This window comes from Astyanax mexicanus, chromosome 12 (assembly GCF_023375975.1).
Source record: "Astyanax mexicanus isolate ESR-SI-001 chromosome 12, AstMex3_surface, whole genome shotgun sequence".
Taxonomy (NCBI): domain Eukaryota; kingdom Metazoa; phylum Chordata; class Actinopteri; order Characiformes; family Acestrorhamphidae; genus Astyanax; species Astyanax mexicanus.
Window position 1 is genome coordinate 49,769,493 of NC_064419.1, and position 7,891 is coordinate 49,777,383.

At 31.0% G+C, this 7,891-nt stretch overlaps 1 long non-coding RNA gene across 1 annotated transcript; it reads left to right on the forward strand.

The window, feature by feature from the left end:
- Positions 1-566: 566 nt before the first annotated feature.
- Positions 567-2,866, forward strand: LOC125806076 (uncharacterized). Its single transcript, XR_007441400.1, has 2 exons — positions 567-805; positions 1,648-2,866. It is a non-coding gene; the product is annotated as an uncharacterized LOC125806076 (long non-coding RNA).
- Positions 2,867-7,891: the final 5,025 nt, after the last annotated feature.

Consider the following 7,891-nt stretch of genomic DNA (forward strand, 5'->3'; position numbering starts at 1 on the left):
ATAACTATTTTAAACTAGAACTAAACCTAAACCTAAACTTAAGCTTAATCTCATAGTAAATCATTTCATGTTTTAATTTTTTTTTTCATTAATGCACCAACTTTTATTTAAAAAAAAAATAAAAACTTCTGAGGACCACCAAAATCCTAAACAATTTCCACCATTCTTATAGGGACATCTGGTCCTCACAAAGATAGCATAGCAAAATGTTCACAGATACACACACAAACTTTGGTTTTGCTCACATATTGGTACACACTTTGGTTTTGTCACATATATTTTTCACACATAAAAACAGTAAAAATTAACTAATTCATACTACACCTAATAAAAAAAAGTTAGAACAGTGTGAGGACCAACAAAAGGTCCCCACAAACTGACTCTTTCAGACTTTCCACCATCCTTATGGGGACCTTATCTGGTCCTCACAAAGATAGCATAGTAAACTGTTCACACATACACACACAATTTGGTTTTGCCGTTCTTGTAAGGACTTTTCATTCACACACAAATACAACTGTAGCTAATTCATACAACATCTAATAAAAAAGTTAAAAAAACAACAAAAGGTCCCCACAAACCGATTTTCCACCATCCTTATGGGGACATTTTTATGGAAACATCTATCTGGTTCTCACAAAGGTAGCAAACTGTGCACACACACATAAAGACACACACACACATAAAGACACACACACACACACTTACTTACACATCTCTCAGCAATTTGCTCCAGCTTCTGCTTTTATTTCCCTCCCAGAAGAGCACCGATATGAAGACCTCTTTCAGAACAGAGTGAGTGAAGGTGAGCGAACAGCCTTTCATCCTCACCGTCTGTCCCAACATTTTATGCTCCTTGATGTTTTTGGAGCCTCTTTGATGTGTGAAAGTGTGTAAGAGAGGATAGCAGAGTGCTGTATTTTGGATGAAGCTCTACTTTAATGCTTTATACACTGTTAAAAAAAGAAGTTTCCTAGAGGAACTGTAAGTGGTTCTTCTGTTTGAAACCGTGGAGGAACCCTTTAAGGCACTTTTAGTCACGGTTCTAAACAAAGGAACCCCTAAAAGTTTCTCTAAGAGACTTAATTTTTACTTACTTTTTAAAGTTGAAGTAAAGTAAACGTAAAAGTTCCTCTAGGAGACTTCATTTTTACTTAATTGTTAAAGTGTAAATTAAGTAAAAGTTCTTCAAGGAGACTTAATTTTTACTTAATTTTTAACAATTAAGTCAAATGAAAATAAAAGTAAATAAAAATAAAAAAAATTAAGTAAATAAAAGTTCCTTTAGGAGACTTAATTTTGAAACTATAAATTAATAGAAGTTCCTCTAGGAGACTTCTTTTTATATTTAATTGTTAAAGTATAAATTAAGTATATGTAAAAGTTCTTCTAGGAGACTTAATTTTAACTTATTTGGTAAAGTGTAAGCTACGTAAAAGTAAAAAATACTCAAGAAACTTTACTAAGAATACTTTTACTTAATTACTTTGTAAGTCGCCTATGTGTCGTCCTCTTCCTCACCCTCTGAAACCTAAAATATCTCTCCAGAGATCTTTGGACGAGTCTAGCTGTACTTTAAATAACCTTTTCTCTCTCTCTCTCTCTCTCTCTGTTTCTCCCTCCCTCCCTCCTGCTCTTTTCTGATAGTGGAACAGGTTTTTCAGGCCTCCTGACCAACAACTGCAGATGAAGCAGATAAATAAACAAGTTTTCTCTGCTTCCATGAAGAGACTGACGCCAGCGCCGCTGATAACGAGCGTCTGAAGAATTCACCAACACATTTCAGAGCTTTTCGTGAGCATAGCTTCGTTCTTTATGTTCCTCTCTCATATCTTACATCAAAACTTTACGACCTGCTGGCTGCAGAATGGTGTGTGAGGTGTGTGAGATGTATAGAATGTGTGTAAAATGTGTGAAAAGTCATTTAATCTGCAAAAAACCTATAGAACTCATTTTTTTAATTGTATTTATGCAGAATACATCAAACATAGTAACTAAAAACTAAGGAAATAGTGCAAAAAAAGCCCAAAAGTCATCGTACAAAAGTGCTTGCACACTTCTAGTTGAATTTATATTGTATAATCTTTCACAATTAAAAAAGTAAAATATTGAAATGTCAGGAATAAAAAGATACTGCAATTAAATTGTTTGGCGGAAAAAAACAAATACAAAACATAACAATTGTCTAAAAGTCTAAATACAGAAATAGAAAATACAGCATTTAATATTGCAGATAAAAAGATTTCGGATGACGATTTAAGAATATCAAAAGAGCTTAATTATTTGTTAGTGATAAAAATACTAAAAATAATACAAAAACAAGAAAAAATTATAAGATTAGAATAATATAGAATTGTTGGCCATAGATCCACCACTATATGAAATTTAGCTGTGCTGTAGTTTACTGTAAAGCACTAAATATTATACACTAAAAACAGCAATAAATACTAGAGGTAAAAACTCACAAAGTCGAAGCCGAATATCAAAATGTCAAACAAAATACAAAACGTAGCATTTGTCTAAATAAAGAATTAGCAGAATTAATAGTTTTTACAAGACAAAAAAAAATATTTCTTATCTTCCAAAGGCACTCAATGTAAAAATATATATTTTATTTTAATTTTTTAAATATGGAACTGTTTGCAAGAGAATCGCTGTTGTGACAGTGAGCAAGGCCACCATCTACTGAAAATACAACCTAACATATAGAAATACAGCTTTAATTATTAGAGAGAAAAAATTAACCACAATAAATATTTCTGGTCAAAATGATGACTAAAAATTTACAAAATTAAGCATAAGCATTTTCATTTTTTTGCTACATTTTGTTAAGTATACTAAATGTTTTATCCTGTTTTTTTTTTTTTTTTGGTATTTTTGTCTTGTTTTTTGAAAAAAGCCAAAAAAAAAAAACTACAGTTTTTAAAAATATTTATTTGGAATTTCTAATATGCCAGCAGATAATACAAAAAACGCTTAAAACTCTTAAATATAAAAAAATGCAAATGTTGTGTATAAATTATTTACTTTTTATAATCATATATTTTCAGCTGTTGTAATTGTGAGATGTTCTCTGTGTTTTAATGTTAATAACAGATTAATTATAGTGTGTGTGATGTCGATGGATCAGCGGTTCCTGTATATAAGGTTGGGGTGATGTTGGACGTGACGCTCGGCGGTGGATTGGGGCGTAACGGAACCCATAATGCAGCTGCTGAGATGATTTACAGCTGGATATGGATTCCGTTTCTCTCCTCTCGCCTCATTCAGCACCGAAACCAATATATACACACAGATCTATAACTACAGAATATATTTAACTCATCTTATATCATCTACTGTATGAAAGTATCAATTATAATATCAATTATTTATATAAAGTATATCACTGCTGTCCAGTAAAAAACTAAAACATATAATTTTTAGTCCATAATTCAGTTCTGTACACTGTGTTTAAATAATTCTGCGTGAATTGAACAATAGAAATGCTAAAATAACTTGGAATAAACTATTTTGCATTAACTTTCATTCAAAGGTAAAAGAATTGAGAAAAAAACATGTTTTTTACTGGACAGAGACAATATACGTTATTTCCCCAGTTTAAAAAGTTATTTTATTTGTATCATTATTTTAAAATGTTCTGTATTGTAGATTAACACTAAACTCATTCAATCTATGAAGAAAAACATATGAAATTATTTATTAAACAAAAAAAAAAGTGTTAAACAAACCTGAATATGTTTTATATTTAGCATTCTTCAAAGTAGCTTCTCTTGTTTTATGAGTTTTATGAGGTAAAGTCACCTGGAATTCAGGCTTTCAGTTAACAGCTGTGCTGAACTCATCAAGAGTTAATTACTTGAATTTCTTGTCTCTTAATAAAGTGTTTGAGAGCATCAGTTAAAGTAAAGTAGTGAAGAGGTAGAGTTACAGGTATACAGTGAATAGTGAATATTTGAGTAATGTTCGAATCCAGATTATGAGAAACAAGAAATACTCAACTAATACTTAAAAAAAATGAAGATCAGTTAATCCGAAAAGAAGAATTTCAAGAACTTTAAAAGTATTCTAAGGTGCAATAACCGCAAAAAAAGATAATTAAAAACTTTATAATGGTGGAATTGGCACTCATCAGGGCTCCACCCCACAGAGTATTTTGGTTTGTTTAACACCACTGTTTTATAAGTTACTATATGATTCCTTATGTGTTCCTACATAATCTGATAGATCACTACACTATCATTTAATGTAGGAAAATAATCATGTGTCCAAACTTTTGACTGGTCCAGTATATTGATCATAATATTTGTTCCAGAAGGTGAAGGTCAAATGTAAAGGTCAAGTTTGAAGGTCATTTATTAGGTCTCAGTATCTCAGCAATAGCCTGTAGTACCTATAGTAGTAGCAGCAGTAGTGCTATCAGTCACTACCTGTGTTATATTAATCTTCACATCTCGGTATGTAAATCAGTAAATCAGTGCAGATGTTGCTGTAAAATGACACGTTTTCTCCCGGATTGCCAGAAATCAGTCGCCACCGGGAACTTCGTGTCAGCCCAGAGTGACATCACAGTCTACCACAGCCTATCACCGTCTACCAATCATCTAACATCCAGTCCTCACCTGTGCTTATATAACGAATGTGCTCTGAATCTGACTGTTCTGAATGTTATACCATTTCTGCAGCTTAATAAATAATATAAAATCAGTTATTCACACTCTCGTCTCTTTGTTATTTCATGCTTCTTTGGTATTTCAGGTCCAACTTTTTAAAAAAAATCCGTTCCTGGATTTTGTTTTAACCGCTTGTAGGACTCTGTGTTTAGCTGTGCTGCAGCAGAGCCATCCGAGCTGCTGGAACAAAAACCAGGAGTGGATTTTAAAATGCAAGTCTAAAATACTATAGCTGAAGCATCACAATATGAAAGAATTATGCATGGAGGAGTAGGAAAATGTTCATGTCAGAGGCAAATAGCTGATTATAGCAAACATCTAATTAAGTTTATTTTAAAGAAAAAGTGTAAACACACAAGAAATGTATATTTTTGTTTAAAGAAATTGACATTTACATAAAAAATATAATTGTGTCCGAGAAATAATAGCAATAAATTATAATCTCATAATGTAATTTTAAGATCCTTTTTTCCACTAAAATAATGTTTGAATAGCAAAATTATACAACTACATAGGCATTTAAGAGTAAAGAATTGAATTCAAATTTAAACATTTTCAAAAATATCCAAATAAACAAATATATACCAATAAAATAAAACAATGACTGTGTACAAGTCATATATTACATAGTACAATAATTTACTATTTTGCACAAAATAAAACCAAATAAAATAAAACTGCATACTGGCTCATTTTTTATTAATAAAATTAAGGAGGTTGTATACATTTATTGTACGATACATTGATAATGTAATTTTTGTGACGAGCATAGTGTTTTATTATATAAGATTCATTAAAATGTCCATATGTGCAAAAACATTAAAAATAAATAAAATTACCCTATTTTAAGTAATAAAAAGGTACTTGAAATGTTATAAAATGTAGTTCTTGTTTTTTAATTGATTTAAAATTATTAGTTAAAGGAATCTAATAGTAATAAAGTGTTTTTTTTTTTTCACTGTAAGTGAAACAGTGTCATGCTCTCCTCTGCTGGAATGAGGATATATATGATTGCATTCAGCCGTGAGAGCAGGGCTCAGGTTATGTACTGATGCTAAATGATTAGTTCTAGATCACAAATTCCACCTTAACTTCCCATAATGCCGCTCTGTAACTAAAGATAATGCAGTTCTACTGATCCTCTTCAAGGTTCACCTTAAATAAAAGAGTTAAATTCACTTATTTAGGTGTTTCCAAAGCCAAACACGGTTTTTATCAACTAACTACCTGCACACATGTTCCTTCATAGTTTTTTTAATAAGTATTTAATATTAAACTACAATATAGTTATATATGTAGTTATATATTATAAATAAATAACAAATATTAGTGAGAATTTGTGTCCAGATTTTGACTGGTGCTGTATAATTTTATATAAATGAAAGTGGAAGAAAAAGAAAGAAAAAGAAAAACAGAAGTGCAGGAAAGGAACTACTGTAACTTCCTCTCTATCTAAACTACTACATACTACACACACACACAATAAATCAATGTTAATTTTTTCATCGCTAATGCACTGAAACACTGTGATCTCTGACATCAGAATTTATTTATTTGTGCACATTGATTTTATGTTGATTCATCGGTACAGTTTTATTATATAGATAGTTTGTATTAAACTTTACTTTAAATATTAAATATAAGTTTAATATAAGATAAGTATTCCACTCAAGGAAATCAGATTTACTTTCTTTATTTCAAAGATTTCACATGGCATCCACACTGAACCATCAGTACTCACATTACACATCTCCTCATCTAGTATGTGGCTTTTTTCTATCCTTGCTATATTTAACTTGTCTGATTACTAGTTCTGGGGTGTACTGGGGTGGTATTGCAGATCTGCTTAGGTCAGGGATGGGCAACTGGCGGCCCGGGGGCCGCACACGGCCCTCGTCATCACTCAGTGCAGCCCGCGAATAGATCAAAAATAATTTCATAATTTCATAATAAAAAAAAAAACAAAAAAAAATGTAATTCTACTGCCAAACAATAGCGGGCACGGGCGCTTTGCAACAGTGAGCTTCAATAAATGTTGGGCCTCTGTGGTCTAGTTTTCTGCTATTATTGAATGAGCTATTTGCAATCAGTTTTTAAATCTTTTTTGTTCTTTGTTATAAATGAGTTCAAATGCCTTTTGCACTTTTCTAAGCAAATGTTTTGTCCTTGTTGCTTATGAAGGACTTGTTATAATGAACTTATTTTACACAGAGGAACTACTGTATTTGCAATCAGTTTTTAAGCAAACTTTTTGTTCTTTGATATGAAGGACTTCCTTTTTGCACTTTTTTTAAGCAAACGGTTTGTCTTTTGCCGTATTAAAATGCATTAATATGCAGCAAATAGTTGTTAATAAATGTTGGTGCTGTAAATATACAGATATAAATTCATATAAAATTTGTTCTTATTGAAAATCATTTGTAGCGTTTTTCATATTCAATTATTTGAAGTGCGAGGTCATGTGGCCCTCCAATGGTCATGCTGAAAAAAATGTAGCCCTCTCCATCATGGAAGTTGCCCATCCCTGGCTTAGGTGATTTGAAGAATTACCTAAAGATACCACAACTGGTAAGTTTTATTACTTCAGAGGAACACATTTCAGCTATTAATTTAAATATATATATATGGTTTAGGGTTTAGTACACCTTGTACTTGTACCGATAGTTCACAAAGGACAATATAAAAAGTTCAATGTTAAAAAAGATAAAACTACTAAACATATTTTAATATAATAAAATCCAACTGTAATTATCTAACACTGATTCTTCCATTGTACATTTAAATCTTAAAACATAGTTTTACTAATTTATTCATTTTAAGGATGAAAAATGCACTGAATCGAGGTTAATCATAATAGATTGCGTGATCATTTTTTTTTTATATATGAATGTTTTAATCGACTGAGAGCCCTAATAACTAATACTTATATAGATAAGCTACAGTTATTGGACTGGAATTGTAGTTTAAGCCTATGGGAGAGAAGGTCAAAAATATATATTTTTATTTTTTTATTATCATTTAAATTGTAAAATAGTTAATGTATTAAGCTCTTAAAATAAACGATATAGTTCATATTTTAAATAATAATTCTTATTATAATAAAGGTAAAAAATTATCTGTTTTTCTTTATATTTATGTTTTTCTCCTTAGCACTGCACAGCACTCCCAAGATGGCGCCTTTTAATAACCAGTGTCCTACAGATAAACGCGCCCCTCTG